Source organism: Natrix helvetica (genome assembly GCF_964273705.1).
Source record: "Natrix helvetica genome assembly, chromosome: 1".
Classification (NCBI taxonomy): Eukaryota; Metazoa; Chordata; class Lepidosauria; order Squamata; family Natricidae; genus Natrix; species Natrix helvetica.
In genome coordinates this window covers 171,690,221-171,715,491 of record NC_138548.1, presented here as the reverse complement: position 1 = coordinate 171,715,491, position 25,271 = coordinate 171,690,221, and positions in this window count along the sequence as shown.

The window sequence follows — 25,271 nt, the reverse complement described above, 5'->3', positions numbered from 1 at the left end:
AGAGAAGCTTTGAAGACAAAGAATACAAATTGGGGATGCAAATTAACAGTGATAAGAGTACAAACAGTTAACTCGGAACTGTGGAACTGCATCCACTAAGTGCAAGTTGAAAAGAAAAGAATTAGTATGCTAGCTATTCAATAAAGATGATAAAGTGCAGACCTATTCCACAGTTACATTGGTTCAGTCCTTATCAACTAAATATAAGTGTTCTTCCAGGTAACTGGAAAAACCCATATGAGTGGCAGGATAGAAACCTTTGAATACCCCTCTACTTTGAATGAGTTTAAATCACCAGGAACAGATGAATTGTATAATTGGAATCTGAAGGAAGCAGGTGATGACCTGGCCAAATGTATTATGCATTATTTTTAAGAAATCTTAATTTTTAAATTTCTTAGAGAGCCAGTTTGGTCTAGTAAGTGGTGGGATTCAAACTTTCTTACTACTGGTTCTGTAGGCATGGTTTGTTGGGTATGGCGTGGCTTGTTGGGCATGGCATGGCTTGTTGGACATGGCTTGTTGGGCATGTCAGAGGAAGGATACTGTAAAGTCTCCATTCCCTCCTGATCAGCTGGGACTTTGGAGGCAAAGAATAGATGGGGGTGGGGCCAGTCAGAGGTGATATTTACTGGTTCTCTGAACTACTCAAAATTTCTGCTACCAGATCTCCAGAACTGGTCAGAACCTGCTGAATACCACCTCTGGTATAGTGGTTAAGTAAGGCACCAGGCTAGAAAACAGATTATTGTGAGTTCTAGTCCCATTTTAGGCATGAAAGCCAGCTGGGCAACTTTGCACTAGTCATTTACTCTGAGCTCAACTCAGACACAGGATTCTTGTTGGGGGAAAAAAGAAGGAGGGTGTATTAGGTATGTTTATCGCCTTGATTTACTTATGAAAATAATAAGGCAGAGTTTTTTAAAAAGCCTTTTTAAAATCTTGAAAAACTTATGAAATGCCAGATAACTGGATAAAAGGGTCTCAAAAGAATGAACAAGGAGATCCAGTCTGGCTGAGGTAATTTAGAAACTTCTAGAGTAGTTTATAAAAATATTGTGTTGAAAGCATTAATTATCAGAATCAACATGAATGTGCCTAGAACATTTTTTCCCAGATTAACCTTCTCTAACAGATGGGAAAGTCGTAGATGTAATGAAGCTTAATTTCAGAAAAGCATTTGACAAATTACCTTGTGACATGCTGGTTAGGTATGGATGAGATTGTCTGCCATATTTAGTTCAAAAATGTACACCCAGAAGACATAGGTGATTTCTTGTGAAGGTAGAGCTCACGAGGAAGTTACCAAAATGAATAGTCCTAGAGATATTCTTCTGTATTTTTATTAATGAATTGCACAAAGAGATAGACTATTCATCAAATTTACAGAAGACACAAAATTAGGAAATATAGTTAAAATCCTAGAAGCAAGAAATAAAATTCCCAAAGATCTCGATAAGTTACAGAAATGGACTGAAAGAAACAGAATGAAATTTCCTGGAAGACTGAGAGTTCCTGTTCAGTGAAAGCGTTTACACTTTCATTTGGATATTTTCATATTATTTTTTCCTTGAACAGAAGGAAGGACATGAAGGCTTAAATGACTTATAATACCATTAGTCAGATGCATTGCATAAAATGATCTATAACCGTGATGGCGGACATATGGCACGTGTGCCACAGGTGGCACATACAGCCCTCTCGGTGGGCATGCCAGTCGTCGCTGCAGCTCAGCTCCATTGCACATGTGTGTGCATCTCCCGCCAGCCAGCTGGTCTTCAGGTCTCTGCTGTGCATGTGCAGGGGGTGGGGCAGATGTACGGGGGGATGAGTGCTTTCACATTGCATTTTGGGTCTCGGGCGGTGCCCCTGTGCCCCATTTTGGGCCTGGAAAGCCTCCTGCACCAAGCTGGAAGCAAAAAATGGGTGAGGAGCAGAGGTGGGGGAGCTGTGTGCACATGCACACAGGGTACACATGGGGGGGTTGTGTGTACATGTGCGTGGGGTGGGTCACGCTGGGTGGGTCACGCACACATTGCATTATGGGTGCGGGCACACGGGTGCACTGTTGTACACCTACTTTTGGCACTAGATGACAAAAGGTTTAGCCATCACTGATCTATAAGATTCCCATGCAGCCTTAAATCCTAAAAAGTTTTATATCCCTGAAGTAAATATTTAGAATACATGCTGATACAATATCTGGATCAGGTCCAGGATATTTCTATACTGTAGGATATACAGTATAAAGAATGGTGGTTTTTTTTCCATATCTCTCTCAGGCTAGGCCCTGTTCTTCAATGGCATACAAATTTCTCTACAAAGATTTCTTCCCTAAAAAGAAAAAAGAAAAACATATGCGGGCAGAATTGCTGTTGGGAATATTCCTCTCTGAGCTGTCATTCTACATTTCAAACAAAATAACCCCTCTTTTGTATGGAACTGCTCACAATAGACTGAATGATGCATTTCTGTTTTTTTTTCCGAATGAAGCCAGGTGCTTTTCTCCTTGTTTGCATTTCTGAACCAATGACATTCTCATTTAATTCATTCCCCTGTGCTTATTGTTACTCAAATTAAATCTCATATTAACGCACAATGATCTGTGACCCTGTGCCTCACCTACCTACCACTAAAAATATATTAAGAAATTTCTTTGAAAAATAATTCTGATGCAAAAAATAAGGGTGGGTGGGTTCCTGGAAGGATACTAAATCAAGCAGAAATGGAAATTGAACGGATAAATTATCCTGGGGAAAACAAATGCCAGTTCATTTGATAGGACAGGATGTACTTCTTAGATATCGTGCACACAAAGCTTGGAAGTAATTCAGCTGATTTCTTCATGCTCAGAAATAGAACAAGATGTACTTAAAAACCAACACTATAGGGGGATGGCATTCTTTTAACTCTGCACTTCAGCATTTTTCAACTTGGGTACTTTTCTAATAAGAATTTTTTTTAAAAAAAAATCCCCCAAATATTTGTCCAGTCTGATAGAAGTTAGACTATTTTTTTTAACAAAAGTTTTATTGGTTTTTTTTCAAGTATTTTGGGGAAAAGGGTTTGGGAAAATTTTTTTGACAGCTACATCATACGGAAGGTGGTACTTCCCCGGAATCTTACATCTCTTTCATGTTTTTTATATATATATTAAAATATCATTGTTAAATTTACATTAGCAGTTATTTTACTCAATTCTTTAGCATCTTCAACCATATTTTATATCACTTCTACATTTCATTATATTAGCAATTGCAATATGTTTTAAATTCATTTCTGAGACCTAAGTTTCATTACTGTCTCCTCTCCCCTGTCTGTTGGCTGAGCCAAGGCTCCCCCCCCTTGATCAGGGGGGGCCCACCGGGACGGCGAGCGGTGGACAGCATGTCCATCGTCCATAGAAACAGGAAGTAGAATTCAGAAGTTAGACTATTTTTTGAGCATGATGTCCATCTAACTTGTTCAAAGAGGACCTTGACAACTAATTGAGGGGATGTCAAGACTTGCACATGAGATGGATTAAAGTGAGGGAGAGGTGCACAGAGTCAGCCTCACTCTCTCTTCCCAGATTCCATCTTGCTCCATTAGCAGGAGAAGAGTTGAGACAGTTGGGGATGGACTGGGTGCAGTGGTTGACCAGGGCATGTCTTGCTGTGCTATTAGCATACCACATTCCTTGCAGAGGCCGCCTTCATTATCGTTGTCCTATTATAGTAGGTTTCATCTGCTCAATCTGCCAGAATCTGTCTTTGCATGCTTGGGATAGACAAGTCCCTATCTCACTAAAGGTCAATGATCCAACAGGTACTCTGAACCTGGTTTGGCCAGCCTGTTGAAGCTGTTGCTTAGGGTGTGCATGCTACAGCTACTAGGAGACACAGTTGAGAGCTGAGTGGCAGGTGGGGACCAAAGGTGGACAAGATGCCCCAAAAGCTGCCCTAAAATGAGCTGCCCTAAAAGGACATGACATGTCCCTACACCAGAGGCGCTACCCCTCCCTGAACACCCCGCACACCCATTTGAGCATACAAGTTAGCTGAAGCAGCTCTTGTAGTTAAAATAATAAATAAAATATTTTTAAAAAATATTTCGTTAACAGCAGTGCTGAACTATTGTGGAGGGAGGCAATTTTCTTTGATTTCCAGCATTTTGTGGAATAAAAAGGGTGCTGCCAATATGAAACTGTGATGGACTGGCATTACCCTGTTCGTGAGAGGGAATAGCAAAGTTGAACTTCACCAAAATTAACTTTGAATTTGGGTGAAGGTGGGAAGATGGAGATGGATACCTCATCACTTAAAAAAACATTGATACATTAAAACATTAAAAGGAGGGGTTTTCCTTGTGTGGTCACCTCCACTATCTTGGCATCCAGGGCACCACTTCTACAGTCCTCTTTTTAAAAGCCAAACAAAACTGAAACTTGACTTGACATTTTGGGCTTAGACAATTTAGAACTACGTCGACTTCTGTCTGACCTAAGTGTAGTACATAAAATTATCAATGATTACTTCAGCTTCAACCACGACAATACATGAGCAAATAGCAGGTACAAACTGAAGGTGAACTGCTCCAAACTCAATTGCTGAAAATATGACGTCAGCAACAGAGTGGTCAATACCTAGAATGCGTTACCTGACTCTGTGATTGCTTCCCCAAACCCACAAAACTTTAACCTTAAATTGTCTACTCTTGACCTCACCCCATTCCTAAGAGGTCTGTAAGGGGTATGCATAAGCTCACCAATGTGCCTCCTGTCCCTGTCCTAATGTCCCTTTTTATCCATATGCTTTTCATGCATTCAAAATCATATTTATACTTTTATCTGTTATTTTATACATGCTTAACAAATAAATTATAACGAACTAACTTTTCCCTTCTTAGAGAGCGGAAGGGGAAACGTCCCATTTTCATTCAATGAAATGTCCCCAGCATGGAAAAGCCATGGTTTATTTCAGAATAACAAGAACAGAATAACAGAGTTGGAAGGGACCTAACTAAAGCAGGAAACCCTATAACATTCCAGTCAAGTGGCTGCCCAATCTCTTCTTTAAAAACTTTCAGTATTGGAGCACCCACAAACTTTGGAAACCTGATTAATTGTTCTAACTGTCAGGAAATTTCTCCTCCGTTCTAGGTTACTTCTTTCACTGATTAATTTCCCTCCTTTGCTTCTTGTTCTGCTTTGGAAAATAGGTTGACCCTCTCCTCTTTGTAGCAACCCCTTAGACATTGGAACATTGTTCACATGTCACACCTAGTCCTTCTTTTCCAGGGGTGTAAAACTCATGGTCACGTTGTCACATGACGTATCATGACTTTTTCTCCCTTCACTAAAATGGGGGGGGAGAGTGTGTGACACATCCGGCCCGTAGGCCGCAAGTTTGATACCCCTGAACTATACATACCCTATTTCTGCAACTGTTCTTCGTATGTTTTAGCCTCCAGACCCCTAATAATCTTTGTTTGCTTTTCTCTGCACTCTTTCTAGTTTCTCAATGTCACTTTTATATTGTGGCAATCATAACTGGATGAAATATTCCAAGTGTCGTCTTACCAAGGCATTATAAAGTGGTACTTCATAATCTCATGTTAATGATGAGGAGTCTGTAAAAAGCAAGGTGTTGATACTGAGCTACAGACATTGAAAAGGTAAGTGACCAAGCACCTCTGCTTTTCTTCTGCAAGCATATTTGAAAATGTCACTTTCTTTTCAGCCTGAAACAAATGAGATCTGTTAGATTGGGTGATGGACAGGCACACACAGGCTAACGGTAACAACAGTTCTTTATTATAACACAACAAGTAAGAACAATCCAGCGAAGGTTGAGTCTGACAGCAACCCTTTTATAGGGAGCTGTCAGACCCTTCAACCAATGAGATTAAACCTCTGTTCCCACCGGAACAGAGGATCTTGGTAGAAACCATTATAACTGAAGTTAGAATCTAACATCCCTCCCCTCTTAGATGGGATAATCTTACTGGTAGCATAGTCATGCAGGTAGGCAGGCTTTTTGGTAGCTCTGCCAGACCTGTGCAGTTCATTCGGAGGGTGTTCTTCGGACAGGTCAGACAGACCTTTTTGCCCTGCAGCTCCGCTTGGTGGAAGCTCCTGGAACATTTCACAGGCTGCGGCTGGAGCTTCCAGAGCTGGTTCACTCCGAGCTCGCTGCGGGCCTGCAACACAAGAAGCTAAATATCCCGGTGACTTCAGGTTTTAGTTGGCTGTGGAAGGAGTGACTTCGTGTTCCTTTGGGTAGGGCTTTGGCTAACTTGAGCAGGAGTTTCCTCTGGCTGCCTAAGAGTGGAGTTGGAGAGGTGGCCACAGAGTTGGTCAACATGCCTTCTCCAATTCCAACCATCCTCAAGCTCTACGAGATAAGAGCGAGGCCCTGTGATGCCTATCACTGTGACAGGAATCCACAGAGTTCCCCTGGCCTAGTTGTGGGCATAAACGGAATCCCCTATGCTTAAGTTCCAAATTTTGCTTGCGGAGTAATAGTTTGGGTGTAGCTGGTCTAAGTGGGACCTTAGCCGGCGACCCATGAGAAGCTCGGAGGGTCTTCTCCCTGTAGTGGCACTTTGTGTGATGTGTTGAATTAGCAAACAGTGGTCAACCCGTGTTTGCCAATCTCCTGGGCCCATCCTAGATAGGGCCTCTTTTGCAGATGTCACCATTCTCTCCACCTGACCATTAGAGGCCGGATGGAATGGTGCAACCAGGGCATGTCTGATTCCCTGTGCTGCTAAGAAGGTCTCAAATTGCATGGCCATGAATTGAGACCCGTTGTCAGAGACCAGGATGTTGGGCAGGCCGTGTGTGGAGAAAAGTCTTCATAGTACCTTGATGACCGCTTCTGCCGTAGTGGAGGTCATCAGGAATATCTCTAGCCATTTCAAGTAGGCATCCACAACTACGAGGAATGTCTGGCCATGAACTGGGCCAGCAAAATCAATGTGCACCCTAGACCATGGTGCTTGATATCACTCCCACTCCTTAGTGGGTGCCTCAAAGGAAGCTGGTCTGGACTCCTGGCACGGTATGCAGGTAGCCACCCCTTCTTCGATCTTCCTGTCCATGTTAGGCAACCACATATAACTCCTAGCCAAAGACTTCATCCTGACAATTCCAGGATGCCCTACATGTAATGCCTCTATTACTGCAATGTGCAGTTTGGGTGGAACAATGACCCGGTCGCCCCACAGCAAACAGCCATTAACAACAGACAATTCATCTCTCTTACAAAAATACATTTTGAAATCAGACCCAACAGGCCCCTTGGCCACCCCCTCCACACCCAGTTCAAATTATTTGATGGTGGAGTCTTTTGCAGAGTGGCGGGCAACATCACTAGATGAGACAGGGCCAGTCTCCAAGCAGGCAATAAATAGGACTGGTGTCTCAGGAGTAGTGTCTGCAAGAAGTTCTGGCAGCAGGCAGCGACTCAAAGTGTCAGCATGCTCCAAGGTGGAGCCTGGTCGGTGGATGAGATGATAGGCGTAGGCAGCTAGGAAAATGGTCCAACTGGTCATCTGCAGTGATAATGATGCAGGAGTAGGTCGGTCCCCAGCCAGAAAGCCCAGTAGTGGTTTGTGGTCCGTAATTAGTTTGAAATCATGGCCGTAGAGGTACTCATGGAACCATTTTACACTGGCCACTGCAGCCAAAGCCTCACGGTCCAACTGGCTGTAGTTCTGTTTGGCCGTGGACAAGGGTCTAGAGTAAAAGGCTATGGGAGCCTCAGTTCTGTTGGGCATGTGGTGGTTGAGGACGGCTCCGACGCCGAACAGGGAAGCATCGCAGGTCAAGATCAGTGGCACGGTCTGGCTGTACTGCACCAGGAACGTGTCTGCTGACCGAAGTCTTTTTACTACGGCAAATGCAGCTGTTTTGGCTCTGCCCCAGGACCACTTCACGTTCTTTGCCAGGAGACAATGTAAGGGCTCATCAATGGTGGCTTTCTGTTTAAGAAAGATGCTGTAGAAATTAAGGAGCCTGAGGAATGTCTGCAGCTCGGTTTGATTGCGAGGTGTAGGGGCATCCTGGATTGCTTTAATTTTTTTCATGGTCAGGTGAATCCCAGAGCTGTCGATTAGGTACCCTAAGAATTCAACCCTTGGCACGTTAATTTGGTATTTTTCTTTTTTGAGACGGAGGCCTTTGTCTCTAATTCCGGCCAAAACAGTTCATAAACATTTGAAAAGTTGTGCCTCATTTGCAGCCGATACCAACATGTCATCAAAATAGGGGACAACTCCTGGAATCCCCTGCAAAAGCCGTTCCATGACACTTTGGAACAGTCCAGGGGCGATACTAACTCCAAATTGCAGATGGTGACATTTGAATGCACCCCTTTGCATCACAATGGTTTGGGCCTCCGCCGTTGCGCAATCTACAGGCAATAGTTGGTATGCCTGCACCATGTCCAATTTAGCGAATATTTTGCCAGGGCCTAAAGAATGTAATAAATGCTGTACAATGGGTACAGGTAAAGGCTTTGTTGTAACACTTTATTGATTGTCCATTTGTAATCCATGAAGATGTGGACAGACCAGTCAGATTTGACAGGTGTCACTATAGGGGTCTCCCAGCGTGCATGATCAACCGGCTCTAGGATTTCCTGGCCTATGAGCTTGTCAATTTCCAGATCAATTTTAGGGTGGAGAGCAAAAGGTACTCTCCTGGGTTTTAGCCTGATGGGGGCTATATTGGGGTCCAAATTAAAAGAGATTGGAGTCCCCACATACTTACCCAGACCAGTGCTGAATTTATCCTCGAATTCCTTAAATATTGCTTCGGCTCTCTCGTCTTTCAAGGTGTTGATACTGGTCACTTCTAGCCCCAGGGCTTTGAACCAGTCAAGCCCCAGGAGGTTCTGCAGGTCCCCGCTGACCACCGTCTCTGGAAGCTGGGTGCTATAGTCTTTGAATTTCACCCAGAAGGTGCCCTGGCCCACGATGGGGACTCGGTTCCCCTGGTAATCGCGAAGGCAGATGTCGGAGGTGCGAAGATGCTGCTTCTTTAGGCTAGGGATAGCCCACTTGAGCATGGACCATGGCATGATGGTCAGTGTGGACCCCATGTTGATCTCCATCTTGCATGGAGAGCCCTCGATGAGGACAGTGACCTTCAGCTTTTTTGGCTGCCTAGTGCGGACTTGGCCGAATGAGGTGTGGTGGGTGACTCTGGCGTTGCCCTCTGAGCGCCGTGGTGGATTCTGCCATGCCCCTTGTTAGGCCTCTGCTGGCGGTTAGATTGGCTTCTTGGCTGCCAGGTTGATGTGTGGGGGGGGGGGGGCTCGCTTCTTCAAACTTTGGCAATTTGCCCCTGTCGCTTGCAGCACTGGCATATAGCATTGCAGAAACGGCAAACCGATCAGGCATGGTCTCTTCCGCAGCTAGCGCAAGGCAGGAATTGTGGTTCGAATTTGCGCACCAACTTGGCGCAGCTACTGTGCATGAGACAGCTGTCATCTTCTTTGCCTTCAGAGCTCTCGGCCTCTGCAGCCTCGCAATGTATGCATATGCTCTTCTGTACGTCTTGCAGAGGGCTTTGGTGCTGCAGAGTCTCTGTAGACTTGATGGCCGATTCTGATGCCCTGGCTTCGTCCAAAGCAATTTGTAGAGTGAGGTTAGATTTGGCAAGTAATGTTCTCTGTAAATTAATGTCCTGCGCACTGCACATGATGCGGTCAAGAATAAGTTCATGTAGGTCTCAGAACTCGCAGTACGTTGCGGCCTTTCGTAGCACTGCAACATACTCGTTGATTGATTTGCCTTCCTTCTGGTTACGAATATTAAATTTGTGCCGGCAGACGTGCTTAGATGGCTTGGGAGCATAGTGGGTCCTCAGCATCTGCTGGAGCATGGACCAAGCAACCGATTGTAGCGGTGTTGGTTCGTAGAGGTCTTTGGCAGTTTCGAACACTTACCGTCCACAGTAACTGAGGAACATGTTCTTCTTTTGGACTTCAGAAAGTCCCATGAGGTCATTGGCTTCGAGGAAGCAGTCGAACCTCAGCATATATGAGTCCCAGTGCTCGGTGACTGGGTCGTACAGACTGGGGCATGCTTGGCCATTTTGTGTTCTGAGGGCGTTTTGAGTTTGCTGCTCAAAAATGACTGCTCAAAGCCATGCTGAGCCCCGGGCTGGATGTACTTGCTGGATTGCTATGCTCTTTTTGGTTCGCCTAGTTGCTTTCCAATCCTATCCTCATCACCAGTGTTAGATCGGGTAATGGACAGACACACACAGGCTAATAGTAACAACAGCTCTTTATTATAACACAACAAGTAAGAACAATCCAGCGAAGGTTGAGTCCAACAGCAACCCTTTTATAGGGAGCTGTCAGACCCTTCGACCAATGAGATTAAACCTCTGTTCCCGCCAGAACAGAGGACCTTGGTGGAAACCATTATAACTGAAGCTAGTATTTAACAAGATCTTTTCAAAAGAAAGCCATTGCTGAAGCACAGAAGAACAAGCTCTTAATTTCCACTTACATTAAACTGGCTCATTTTACAACTCATGTGCAGGGAATCTGTTGATGTCCTTCCCATTAATTAATCCATGTTAATGTGATGAATGTGTTTCCGTATGTGTGTTGGAATTTAGCCTAAACAGAGTGAGTAAAAAGCATAGGTGGCTGAAAGGGAGGGAGAAAATGGACTCGGGATTATCCTGGGTCTAGGCGAAGCAACCTTAAATCAATGACAGGTCAATCAATAGGGCAGTCTAATGGGGCCAGAAGAACACAAGCTGAAATTGTAGATGCTGAGCTCAGATTTTGAATGAGTCTGCCACTATAAATGAACAATAACTTAAATTATTTGGAAGAACAAAAGGCCCCATGACCTCATTCTTTTTTACAGCACAAATCAACTGGAAATTGAATTCAACTGTGAAATAGTCAATATAAGTAATAATTCCCATAATAGCTACATATGAAGGGACTGTACATATGGCATATATATTTATGGTACAATTGTTATTTCTTCTTGTTCGGATAACACAACAGAAATGCTGAAGTACATTGAGGTGTCAGCTATATTACACTTTTTTTTTTCACAAGATACTGTAAAATAAAATAAAATATTTTTCCAAGCTAATTGTGAACTTTTATAATAAATAGAGGCTTTTATAGAAAAAGGAGAAAAATTAATACATTTTATTGTAACGGGGGAATCTCTAACTTTATCTTTGCTGGAAATAGAATACTCCAAAACTGAAAATTTAAACATCTTTCCATGTGCTATAACTAGAAAAATAGCTACCCCTTTCTGTTAAGGAAAAGACAGATAATTTATAATTCTGGAGAAGAATGATAAATTCCCCCTGAGATCTCCCAGGTTTTGGGGGTAGGGTGTCAGTTGAACACCTGTGGGAAGGTGTTCTTTTCTTTTGCTTTTGTTGATGTTTGTCTTTGGGTCATTCATAATTATTTCTGGTTTTGGGGGGGATTTTTTCTTACTCTAACTCTTAGCCACCCAGAATCATTCAGAGCTGGGTCCAAATTGAATAAATAAATAATTTGAAATAAGGAACAATACTATATGGAAAGGAAAGATAATCAAATAAATATAGTATCAGGGATCCTTGGTGCTCTCTGAGCTCGCTTGTTTTCTTGCAGATGTTTCATTACCTTAACTAGGTAACTTCATCAGTGCTAGTAACCAAATGACTTTTTTTCCCAAGTTGGACTGCTTTCCCCAATGTGAGCAGCCTTAAGGTGTGCGGTCCTTAGCTCCCAGAACTTGCCAGCCATCATGGCTATTGCTTTATTCACTAACATGAAAAATGTGTAAGTAGATGAAAGTTGTTTTAGGAAAATGTCTTTCTTTTCTCAAGGCACAAATTTTCTCTTTCATGTCCTGTTTAGATTCTGCTGTTAATAAATTCCAATGGCAGAATCAGCTGGCAAAGTAAGCAATGCAATGAAATTTAAGCACCTGGATAGAAAAAAAATGAAGGAAATGAAAAATGGGACAATAAAGAATATTTAATGTGACCGAGTAGTAATTTTGGAGAAAAATGGGCACTGTGTTTATAAGAATGGGAATGGAAATCAAGAGTTCTGATGTAAGAGTTGCATATCTACAAGGTGATTTAGGTAAGGAAGGAAGAAAAAAAAAGAAAGAAGGAAGAAGTTAATTTCTAGAAATGTATGCCAATATACACACGTGTAGAGAAAGGGTCAAATTGTATGCCCAAAGCTGGCTCTTGAGAAAATAGTTCCGTTCTCCACCCCAGAAAAACATGAAGAGACATCTTTTTAGTGATGCTTCTAATCAAGTACAATGGGAACCCTGAATGTAGGAATTAAAAAAATATTGTTACATCCTATATCCTGGATGCAAAAACATGGGGAAATGAAATATGTAGGTTTTTAAAAGATGCTTTTGTAGGCTTGGCCTTTGATGCTTTTTTCAGGGATTGTTCATCCCTTTCTCAAAATGTTTTCAGTTTGACGAAGCTGAAGGACTTTCAGGAGCATCCACGAAGTATGATAAAACCATAGAATCAAGATTGTGGACTTGACAGTGTGCAATCAAATTCTGCCTCTTGTTTATATGCATAATTTTGACCCTATCCTTTGGACAGCTCTGAAAAGTTTGACTGTTGATGGTCTTCCTTGTCACAAAAGAAACCTTTTAACACAAACACGAAAGCCAAATCTGCTCTGTCTTTTTAAAATATACATAAATAAATGAATGAATTCAGGTTACAGTCTCTAGCATGACTCTGGATTTTACTACAATTCTATCAATCATTAGTTTTCTTTCTGAATGAATGAAGCTACACATTCTCTATAACACAGTATTTAAAGGTAATTAAATTAAGCTGTACTCTTCATATACATCACAGTTATTATTCATTTCAGGATCGGAGCAGTTTAACCAACATGTTATAATTATTATGAAATAGAAGTACCTGTAGCCATTAAAATGAAGTTATAGTCAGATCTATTTATATAGTTGTCTGAAGCCCTGTGATTTTTCCAGATAATTGCAGCAAAGCAACCATTTTAGGAAAGCTTTAGCATAATTTGTGGAGTAATACTGGTACTGTAGTGTAATAATTGCTTAGCACAGTTATGCAGGGTTCATTATTTCTACCCATTCGGCTTAGCATGTAAATTGGTACATTTTTTTTCATCAAAAGTATTTAGTTTAAGTAACAATTTGTCTCTACCATCCAGTTATGGAATGATTTTGCTACCTTGAAGAATAGCTATTTTATTTTAAAACCAGGCACCATATTTTGAGCCAAATGAGAGAATCCAGATCAAGGATATTTAATGGTCTCCTCCCCATCAGAGGTTGTAATTATCTCAGCTGCCCATTTCATCAAAAAACAAAACCCACAAAGACAAATCACAGGTTGTGCACTCAATGAGCAGAGCAGAGACATTAAGGCTGATATTATGGAAAGTCTAAGAGCTGTATTAAGGTTAAATGTAATAATTGTGCTTCTCTAATTCAGAAGTGTAACTTGAAAGCTTTAATTTTGTAACAATGTAGACATTTGTCATTTCTTTGGCAAAGGATTGAGGAATGTCCGGTACCCAAAAATTGAGTTCTTATTGTTATCTTTAATTAATAAGGAGACAGGGGGGAGGGAGGCAGAAGGTATCATCTATTCAAAATCAGCTTTCTAGTGTCCTCCTTGGAATCTCTATCCTTACATCCCCTCTATATAATATTTTTGAGAGGGGTGTGTGTCTGGTGTGGCTCATAGGCCAGGGGCCAGGTTTTTCGGGACAATATTAGAAGAGTAATTGGTATGAGGGTTGAACACTGAACAGAAATTTAAAAAAAACTAGTCCTCACATAATTGTTTGCTGCCAATTTTGCCTTTCTGGTTCCCATTTTCCCAGGGTTTTCTACAGTGGTGGGTTTCAATTTTTTTATAACCTATTCTGTAGGTGTGGCCTGTTTTGTGGGAGTGGCTCAGTGGTCATGTGTCTTGATAGACTTGGGCATGACCAACTTGGAAAATGTGGTGAAACTCACATAACAACACTCTTGCTTAGCAACCAAAATTTTGGGCTCAATTGTGGTCATAAGTTCTCTTTCTTTCTTTCTTTCTTTCTTTCTTTCTTTCTTTCCTTCTTTCCTTCTTTCTTTCTTCCTTCCTTCCTTCCTTCCTTTCTCTTTCCTTCTTTCTCTTTCTCTTTCTTTATCTCTCTCTCTTTCTCTCTCTCTTTCTCTCTCTCCCTCCATTCCTTTCTTGTGTCTATCTCTCCAACTTTCTTTCTTTCTCTCTTCCCTCCCTCCCTCCTTCCTTCCTTCCTTCTTTCTCTCTCTCTTTCTCTTTCTTTCTCTCTTTCTCTGTTCTTTTGTTCTTTCTTTCTTTCCCTCGTTTTCTTTCTCTCTTTCTTTCTAAATCACTCTACGGTTTGATGAAAGCAGTCACAAGTTTAGGGTGAAATAAGTCTTTCTCCAAAACATAAGCCAGGATTTCAACAAAAACCTATAGGTCAGCATCAAGCTCAGGTTTTGACTTTTGTCCAGAGCCCACAGCTTCAAAAGTTCAGGACAGACCAGGTCTCTCCAGCTTAGATTTCCCAAATAGCCCTGGCAATCAGGAAACCATGGATGTGTGCCACCTCTGAACCCTCAGCCACCCTTGATGCTACAAGAGGAATTATTGATGCTCAACTATCATGGGCTTTGGGAGAGTGGCCACCACATGGGATGGAAGAAAAAGGAAGGTTAGGAGGCATCAGAAAGGAAGGGATGAGGGATGTCTGAGATGATTCTTGGTCATCCAGGATGTCCCAAAGATGCTTTTTTTCCCCAAGAGGCAGCTGGACTTCTGCTTTTTCTTCAAAGACCTTTCACTTCTCCTCCAAGAAGTTTCTTCAGCTCCTCCAGAAGCTTCCTCAGAACTGAAGAAGCTTCCTGGAGGAGAAGCAAAACATCTTCAAAGAAAAACCAGAAAGTCCAGTTGCCTCTTGTAGGAAAAAAAACACCTTTGGGAGGAATGGATGAGGGCACCCGGTCCTAGCCTGTGCCCCTTGTGTCCAAGCATCCATCTCAAGGAAAGACTCAACCTGGCTTCAAAAAGGGCTCATGCCCTACAGCTAGACAATCTGCAAAAGCGCGGAGGTGGGCAGGGAGGGATGCACATGTCCCACGTTCAAGACCAATCATGCCCAAGTTCCCCCAACATAATGCCCAGACACAAGGGGGGTTGGTGGGTGGGTGAGGGATAAAAGTTGCGGGTATGGCACCCCCCTCCCCCAAATCAGGCTGTTTCTTCAACTCTCCGCTGCGCTGCACTGCGCTTTTGCAAAACAAGCCTACCCTCAACTGAAAGCGGGTGGTTGAGCAGCTGCCATTGCTACTCATGTTGATGCTGAGCTCCTGAAGAGCCATGCTCATGCTGGCGATATGGAGGGCAGGGGGAAGAAGTTTATCTTCTGCCTTATGACCTCCTCTCCTTCTCCTTCACCCAAAGCGAGATGCAGCTAGCGCAGAAAACCCCACTGTGGCCCAGGGCCAAGGTGCTCCATTTTAAAGTTAATCCCCTTTTCTGTGCCAAGCAGGAAGGGAGCCTAAGCAAAGGAGGAAGTGGAGAGCTGGGTGGAGGAAGGGGAAAACCCTAGCGAGGACTGCCTGCCACCAACTATAAGCCAGGTTATCAGGGCGGCATGCTTCTGCCCCTTGTGCCGTGCTTTGCAGCCACCGGAGCCCCATATGGACCTCTTATGAGGTGTTGGGCAACCTGGTTCTGGGAATTCCCCCCAAAAAAGACCAACCACCCATTGCTCTGGTTCTTGCGGCTTTTGGGGGGGTTTCTCCAAACAATCTTGAAAACCTGCGAGGTTGCTTTGGGAGGGGGGCAGACAGGCAGCATCATTCAAGATCATCTGTCTAAATATCTAAATTCTAACTCCTATATAATCCTTAACCTTTACACCTATCCTCTAACCATGTATACCAATCATTCCATACCACGTAGAAATCTGTTTCTTCTTTATCTTTAATTTCTTTTGTCTATCCATCTCTGCACACTCTAAACCTTATCACATTTTCCTCTGATGTTAAATTGTTATTCTTCCACATTTGTGTGTACATTCTTCTCGCTGCTGTTGTAATATGTAAAATTAAATATTGTGCTTTCCTATTGTACTTCCCTGTAAATATTCCCAATAAAAATAATTCCAGTTTCACATCTGTTTACTGTTTGGTTATTTTTTCTAACCAATTTCTTATTTTATTGCAATATTGTTTTGCTTTTGGGCATATCCACCACATATGACAGTACGTTCCTTAATTTTTTTTTCTGCATTTCCAGCAGTCTGGTGTAGTATTCAGGTACATTTTGTCCAATCTTGCCGTGTGTGTGTGTATGTGTGTGTGTGTGTGTGTGTGTGTGTGTAGATGCCATCTGTAAAACACTGTATACATATTTTCCTTATAGGCTACTGACATTGTCAATTTGTAATTTATATTCCAAAGTTTCTCCCATTTCTCTAATTCAATATTAAAGTGAAAATGTTTGGCCCATGTTATCATATTTTCTTTAACTATCTCCTCCTCCATTCGATAATTCAATAAGTAATTGTATATTTTCTTAATCAATTTGTCTTCTGTACCTTGCCCCCTTTTTCTTCATAACATTAATTTTCCCTAGACATTTTCCCTAGAAGGCAGGTAAATTAAGGGCATCTAGTTGAGGAGGGAATTGATGGCAGAGACCGGTCTTAAGCAGGCAGAGGGGCCCTAATGATGAATTCTGTCTTTGTACCTGTGAGCCTGCTTGTACTATGATGAAACCATCATAGTACAAAAGAGAAATATCCATCATCTGCATGAGGAGGAAACCTGCTAGAGCCAAGTAAGGAGATGGCAATATGAGTCATTCTTGTGACATGGTGGATGAGATATATGTAGCCTAGTAGATAATATAAATCCCCAGGAGTGGGAAGGTTACTGCAAAATGCCCATTCCCTCCCCACCCCACAAACCTGCTTTCTAACTCCATTCTCCTATGCAGGGCAACAAAAGATGACCCAGCCAATCAGCTGGGAGGCAGCAATAGACCAACTACACACATCAGCTGGGAGGCCTGGAGGCAGCAAATAAATTGATTAGGTACCCCAGCTTTACAGGCTAGGCCTCCCTGCAGCCCCCTGGGAGCAAAAACAGGTGGTGGGGGATGTGCTGCACCCGCTTGCCCTCTTTTGGGCCTAGTGGGCCTCCCTGCACTTACCTGGGACCAAAATGGGGCACGTGGGGACTCTTGGAAGGGACGAAACAGGCAGGGGTGGGGCCAGCCAGAGGTGGTATTTGCAGGTTATCCAAACTACTCAAAATGTCCACTACCAGTTCGCCAGAACCAGTCCAAACTGACTGAATACCACCTCTGTAGTGAAGGCAATTCTGCTTCTTTCCTCTCTGAGTACTATCCAATTCTATCTTAGGGTGAAGAGAGCGAAAACTCCACTGATGCTTTCAGGGGCTGTTCTGTTACCCAATTCTTCCAGCAAAATGTCTGCAGTGTTTCTAAATAGGCAATGGGAAAATCTCATTTGATTTACACTTGTGAAAGCTTTCCAAACAAAGCAAAATGAATATCTATGCTGAAAAAGGAAAAAAAGAAGAAACATAGTATGCAGGAAAGAAGGCATTATATATATATTTTTACTCTAATGCAGGCATGTCCAAAGTCTGGTCCGGGAGCCAATTGCGGCCTGTTTTCAAATTCCGAGCAGCCTGCAGCCTCTTATCCCCACTGGAGTTATTTGTTTAGTCTTTCATAAAATAGTTCATTTGCATTTAATGTTAATGGTTCAAAGAATGCCAGGCTGAATGGTCGGCCCCACACATTTTCACCTCACCAAATCTGTCCCTTCTGCAAAAAGTTTGGACACCTTGCTCGAACGACTGAAAAGTTAGAAATTGTCCCCTGAAAGTAGCCTTTGCATCATATTATTGTATAATGTACACAATATGCATGTTGTTATATTTCACTTTGAGGAGGAAAGCATGGTTTGCAGAACATGCTATAACAAAACATTTAGTGAGGGGAAAATGTATCAGAAGAAGGAAATGCCATTTTTTCCAGAAAAAAAATTAAAACCAACATTGGATTGATATAGTTCCTATGCAAAACATAAAGCATAGATGGTAAAATATATTACAATCATGGTATCTTTTTTTCTCCACAATCAGTATGAAATTTGCTGACAAGCAATCTTCTGGATTTAATGCTCCCCAAAATATTTTGGAATCCAGAGGGAGTACAAATATAGCACCTATCTGCAAGTTTTGAAAGCAGAGGTTTTTTTTCCCTTGGGAATCACATGGCAAATACAGAGAACAACTCTGCAATTATGGGGGAAATGCACTGCTTTCAAGAGTTGTAGAGAAGTGCTATATTTGTGCTTCTGTGAGCTCTGAAGTACCTTTCAAAATTATTTATGAAGTGCTGCACAGCTCTAATAAGCATATCTTGAACCAAGTACATAAGTAATATTTAACTTTCATTTCAAACATATACACTGCGGAGTGTGATGGATGACTGTTTCAGTTGAAAAGTAGGCCATTGGAGTGAGTTGACATCTATGCTCTTGATGTGTTATGCGATCTGTGATGGTTTTTTTTTAAAGTGAATCCCTGAAAGGGATAGAAAGTATCTTAAAGGTAATCTAGTCCAGCATTTTTCCAACCTCAACAAGTTTAAGAGGTATAGAACTCCACTCCCATAATTGCCCAGCCATCATGGACATTGCTAAGAATTCTATGAATTTAAGTCAACACATCTTAAAGGTCAGGAAACACTATCCAACTTTCTGATCTGGTCAAGAAATCTATTATTACGGAAACCTCAATGGTTGGCCCTCCAGCTTCACCTTCAGTGAAGGAAAATACCCACCACTTGAGACAATTTCTTCCCTTGATAAACAGCTTTTGCTGTTAGGAAATGTTTCCTGCTGTCCAATCAAAATATATTTACTTGTATTTTAAGCCCTCTATTTCTCATCCTAACTTATGAAACAATAAGCCGTCCTCTACATAACATCTCTTCAGATACTTGATCACAGCTATCATGCTTCCCCGCAGCTTTTTTCTCTCCAGGCTAAATATACACAGTGTGTCCAACTGTTCTTCATAAATTTTTCTCTCAAGGAATGCTATCATCGTAGTTGTTGTCCTCTGGGCAGTTTGTCAGCATCAATGCCAAAATATGCGATGCCCAGGATTGGATGCAATATATTAGGTGTGCTGTGACCAATGCAGAATAGGGAAAAAAAGAATCTTGATAACTTTACTTCTGTGGATATGAAGTAACATTTCTTCTTATTTTATTTTTTTACTGCTTCTTTTGCTTCCTCGTCTTATTACACTGTTGTCTCATGTTTAGTTTGTGATTCACTAAGAAATCTAGACTTTTCATATTTGTATGGTTCCTTCCCCACATTCTATAGACCAGGGGTGTCCAAACTTGGGAACTTGAAGACTTGTGGACTTCAACTCCCAGAATTCCCCAGCCAGCCATGCATTCATTCCATGAATTCTGGAAGTTGAAGTCCACAAGTCTTAAAGTTCCCAAGTTTGGACACCCCTGCTATAGGCATACCTTTGATTTTTTTTCCTACTCAAATGTAGGCCTAAGCGTTTTGTCCTTGAAATTCATCTTGCTGGTTTTTACTCATTCCTGTAGTATCCTCCTGGATATTAATACTGTCATTTAAGGTGTTGGCTATCCCCCAATATATTTTGATTCTGTAAACATATTTTCAAACATCTCACTTGAGTCAGATACATAGATAGATAAATGATAGACAGATCATTATCATCAAGGCCTACACTGGACACCTGAAGCATGCCACTTGCTACTTCTATCAAGTTTGATGTAGACATATTAATATAATGTATGCTGGTTATTCATCAAGCATTGATGCCCTCTAATGGTCTCTATTCTAGCCCACATTTTCTCATCAACTCTACAGAAGTTTTTGGGAGATTTTATCAAATGGTCTGTTGAAGCCATAACTTGATGATTCATAAGGGTGGAGGTTTGTTCTCTGAACTTGTGGGTTTTGGAACATTTTGTCACAAGACTAGGTAACATCTTCAGTTGAATGTCAGTGTTGGTATTCTTCTGCTTATAACAGCTTTATGTGGTCATTAGGTCTTGTGATATGACAGTCACATCAGGTGAGGGTCTAGTGATGGGTCTTGCCAAGGGTCTTGTGGCGGGGTGGTTGCATGGGTGAGATCATTGGGAAGTGAAGTGCTGGTAGGGAGAGATGGGATGGTTGTATGGATTGGTTGAAAGTTGGGATTGTCACTAGTTGATTGTGTGGTTGATTTGAATTCTCAAGAGTTCATAGCCTAGTTGTAGGTCAAGGTGTCTGTTGATGGATTTATTTGATTTATTTGATTTGTTAATCATTTATAAGATAATAGGTATAAAAATAAACATGGGTATGAATGAAATGAGTACAAATAAATGGGGACAGTAGGTAGGCATGATGGTGCACTTATGCATGCCCCTTACAGGCCTCTTAGGAATGGGGTGAGGTCAACAGTAGACAGTTTAAGGTTAAAGTTATGAAAGGGTTTTGACGATGTAACAATGGGAGTCAGGTAGTGCATTCCTGTTTGTGTAATTCCAGGTATTGATAAATTCATGTGCATAGCAGGTGGTAGCAATATAAGAATTCTTATATTGCTCCAATCAAATTGGTGCTGTTTGGTGTCAGTGTGGCTCATGATTAGGGATTTTGGATCATGGCAATTGACTGCCAGCTGGTGTTTAGGATTCTGGTTTTTAAATGATATGATGTTTGTCCCACATAGAATTGTTTGCAATTGTCACAGTTGATTTTGTAAATTACATTGTTGTAATTTACACCTCACATGACCTACACCTGGCCCCTCACAAAACCCCATCACTAGACCCTCACCTGATGTGACATTCCCTAAATTCCCACAAGCTCGGAGAATGATCCTCAATCCTCATCCTACACCCGAGCTACAGATATTCACCACTATTGCTGATACAGTATATATTCATAGCTACCTGTGTATCAGTTGCTTGAGATGTTGAGAAATTTTTTTCCAACACCTTCCAAATTCTAGGATTAAATAAACAAGGAGATAACAAAGGCTAGCTCAGTCTAAGTGATCTCCATAATCTCCATATACCTTGACTTTAATCTTAAAAATATATGTGTCCTCCAGCTATCTTTGATATTTTTGATATGATATGTTTTCATATTAAAGGACCTAAATATATGAAAAGATTTCTTGGAGAAATTCAGAAGTGTAAAAGTACTTACTTCATAAAACTTACATGCAAGGTTTTTATCCATAGTTTATCTAGTTTTGTATCATAAAGCACTGATTCAGGAGGCTTTAAAATGCAGAAGGTAGAACATTCTACAGCTTTTCAATGAACAGTTGGGGTATGTAGGCTTGTAAAAAAAACCATCCTAAAAGGTCCTTGTTGTATTCAGGTTTTCTCCACTAGTATATGTCAGTGATGTATAATCTGTGTAGCAAGTAGAAAATGTATTTGAAATTTCACCACTGAACACTTGAACAAAAAGCATATAAACCATAGAGCAGTACAATTTTATTTGTTTTACAAATAAAAATACAAAAAAAATTCTAATCCTTACTTATGAATATAAATCCTAAGAAACTTTAAAGATGTCACTAGTTGACAAACAAGAGAAGATTAAATCTTTTAAAAGGGCCAAAAGAGAAAAGAAGATGGAAAACTATCAGAAAAACATGGTTCAACATCTAATTGTTATATTACATAAATCCAGAATGCTCTACAAAATATTTATATACATATGCTATCTAGCAAGAGACATTAATTTATTTTGCAATTAATCACATTTTATACACAACCTGCTTTATAAAATCTGTCTCTACAGTTGATAAAAAAATAGTTGAAGAAATATGATAAAACGTTATAGTAGAGGGATGTATATTTAATGTGCTGGATGTTATCATTATGTATATGGATACTTGAGAAAATAGATCACAATAGAAACAACATTAATATATTTCAAATGTTATTTAAATTAGTTTGCTGGTAGGTCACAACAGGATGTTAATTGTACTTTGTTGGGTTAATATGTGTTGGATGTATTCACACTGAAGTTGGATCACCAATTATCCAAATGGGGGAGAATAAGAGTATGCCAGGCATTTTTAGTTACTCCCTATGCTAGCGCTGACAAGTGTCATTGGATCTTTAACTAGCTGTTTATTTAAAGAAGCCAAGACCAGCCTGAAATCAGCAGGTAAGAGTGGTGGCACTAAGCAACAAGATTGTGGTAACAAAGATTCTCAGGAAGAATTTCTGAAATGTTTGATTATGTATAAGCTGGATGTTTAGACTGGATTTGCATTTTTATCTACTTATTGAGTCTTTCCCAAGAGCCAGGGTGGGTGTTGTTATTAATGCAAATGAAAGTATGCCTCTGGATTTTGATTCAGAAACAAAATTCACCTTGGTATGAAAACCATGAAAAAACTTGAATAAACAATAACTAAGAGATTAAATCAATCAGTTATGATTGAAAAAAATGCCCATCCACCTCCAGGGTGAAATAAGATATCTTAATGGGCCACTCACTTGGTTTTGATTAGATTTCTGCTTTATGAAATAGAAGGATACTTTATGTAACAATGATTCTGTCTGAAAGCATGGAAGCTGCTGATCTCACCATCGCGAAGGAGGGCCGCAAGCCTAACATATTTTCTTTCTACAGGCCAGTCACTTTATCTCTTTAGTGAAAATGGAAGGCAGGCAAAATGGAGCTCCTTTAATATCTTTATGTACTTGACAACATCTACATGTTCTCTAATAAGTAGAAAGACAATTACAAAAAAGGTGAAAAACACAAATGGCTGTTAAGACAACGGAGGGTTTGTAGGATGTTCTGAAATGATATCCATTTTGGAAGACTGCCAAATTCTGCACAGAAAGATTACTTCTGTATAGCATTTGGATTTTATGATTGCTTTTATATTCCTTTTCTATTCTTGTCAGTTTTCTATGGCACTGATTTTCATTTTGTTGCTGTTGTTGTTTCTTCCCGTTCTTTTATGATACATGCAAAGTGCCAAATTGTAAGCAGGGAAGTTTATCATCGTTAATGTGGATAAGTGTTGGGGAGAATATCGTTCAGTCTGCTTTTTAACACACCCAATTCAGCCTTTCTAAATGAATAAAAGTAACACCTCCCCCTAATCCAGCTCAAAACCATGAAGTATAATGCAGTTTATGCCAAGACCATTCATGAAATGTCTACTATTTTAGAAGTTTTATTTTGCTACTTGTAAAAAGCCTCAGCAAAACAATACCAGTATAATAGAAAACCATCCAGATGAGGGTTGCCAAAGTTGCATCATCACAGCATCGTCATGTGATGTATCAGGACTTCCCCCCTCCTTTTCTAAACTGGGTGTGGGCGTGACCTTCACATGACCCATCTGGCCTGTGGGCCGGGAGTTTGGCAACCTTGATCTAGATCATACTTGTGTCATGATGTGCTTGTTGTTGGATTACTGTAATTTAAGGATCTAATATATTGTGACTTAGCATCAAGTGAAGTGAGGCCGTTATGCAGTGTTCAAAGATTCATTGTTAAAAAGTGGCTTGTGCATTGCATGTGACTGACATTTCATCTCAGAAAGACAAAGTCAATTTTCAGGTACAGAAATTGATAGTAAAGAGTGAAAGGAAGTGACATTTATTCTACTATCGGCAAAGAATCACTTTGTTACAGCTTTACTAAATATATTTCTAAGGTAAAGGTAAAGGTTCCCCTCACACATATATGCTAGTCATTCCCGGCTCTAGGTGGTGGTGCTCATCTCTGTTTCAAAGCCGAAGAGTCAGCGCTGTCCGAAGACGTCTCTGTGGTCATGTGGCCTGCATGACTAAATGCCGAAGGAGCACGGAACACTGTTACCTTCCCACCAAAGGTGGTCCCTATTTTTCTACTTGCATTTTTTACATGCTTTCAAACTGCTAGGTTGGCAGAAGCTGGGACAAATAATGGGAGCTCACTCCATTATATGGTGCTACGAATTTGAACTGCCAAACTGCCGACCTTTTTGATTGACAAGCTCAGTGTCTTGCCAATCATGTGACTTAATATATTTCTACAACATCTCATCTGCAGAACTTGCTTATTATTTTCAGCAAGGCTTCTGTGCCTTCCATACTTAGAATTACAAATTCCCAGATCATCCAGCTTTGATATTGAGGGGAATTGAAGTATAAGGTACCTTAGTAAAGATATCTTTAAGGCACCCCAATGGAAACAAATGTTCTTAGCTGATAAAATTTGGAAAATACCAAAGACAGATACAACCCAAAAGTTATATTTGATGCAATGGCATCTGCAATGGACGTCAAAAAGGCCACAATGGTGGCCACCATGGCACAATTGAAGACTGGCCCCTTTAAAAAATGTTAATTTACAAAAGATCAAAATATTTGATCATGCTGTTGCAACCATCTTGACTTTTTTTGCTCCCTGTTGACTTTTTTGATGGCCCGGTAAATCTATTTTATTTTGTTTTTGCTGGTTTTAAAGGTAAATGTTCCCCTCACACATATGTGCAAGTCGTTTATGACTCTAGGGGGTGGTGCTCATCTCCGTTTCAAAGCCGAAGAGCCAGCACTGTCCGAAGATCTCTCCATGGCCAGCATGACTAAATGCCAAAGGCGCATGGAACACTGTTACCTTCCCACCAAAGGTGGTCCCTATTTTTCTACTTGCATTTTTACATGCTTTTGAAGTGCTAGGTTGGCAGAAGCTGGGACAAGTAACTGGAGCTCACTCCATTAGCTCCCTTATGCGGCACTAGAGATTTGGACAGCCGAACTGCCAACCGTTCTGATTGACAAGCTCAGCGTCTTAGCCACTGTGTCCCTTGCCTGGGTTTAGCTGCTAATAATACTTGGGTTCTCAAACATATCAGAACATGATGTGTAGGTAATTTCCAGATGTTTAGACTTTCTTTAGTTACCTTTAACTGTGCAGAAGTCTTCAACTAGATGTATATGAGATCAGGCTTATATTGTGATCCCCTCCACCTTCTATAGTTTGGCAGTTAGAGTTTGTGACAAATTAAAAACTATCTAAGGAGCTGGTTCAGATTCTTGCTCTAGCAAACCGACAAGGATACAAAACCTCTTTCAAACTCTTGTTTTATAGTACATGTTATCTGAGTAATTACAAACTTCCTAAATATTTGTGGAATGGTCAGATCACTGT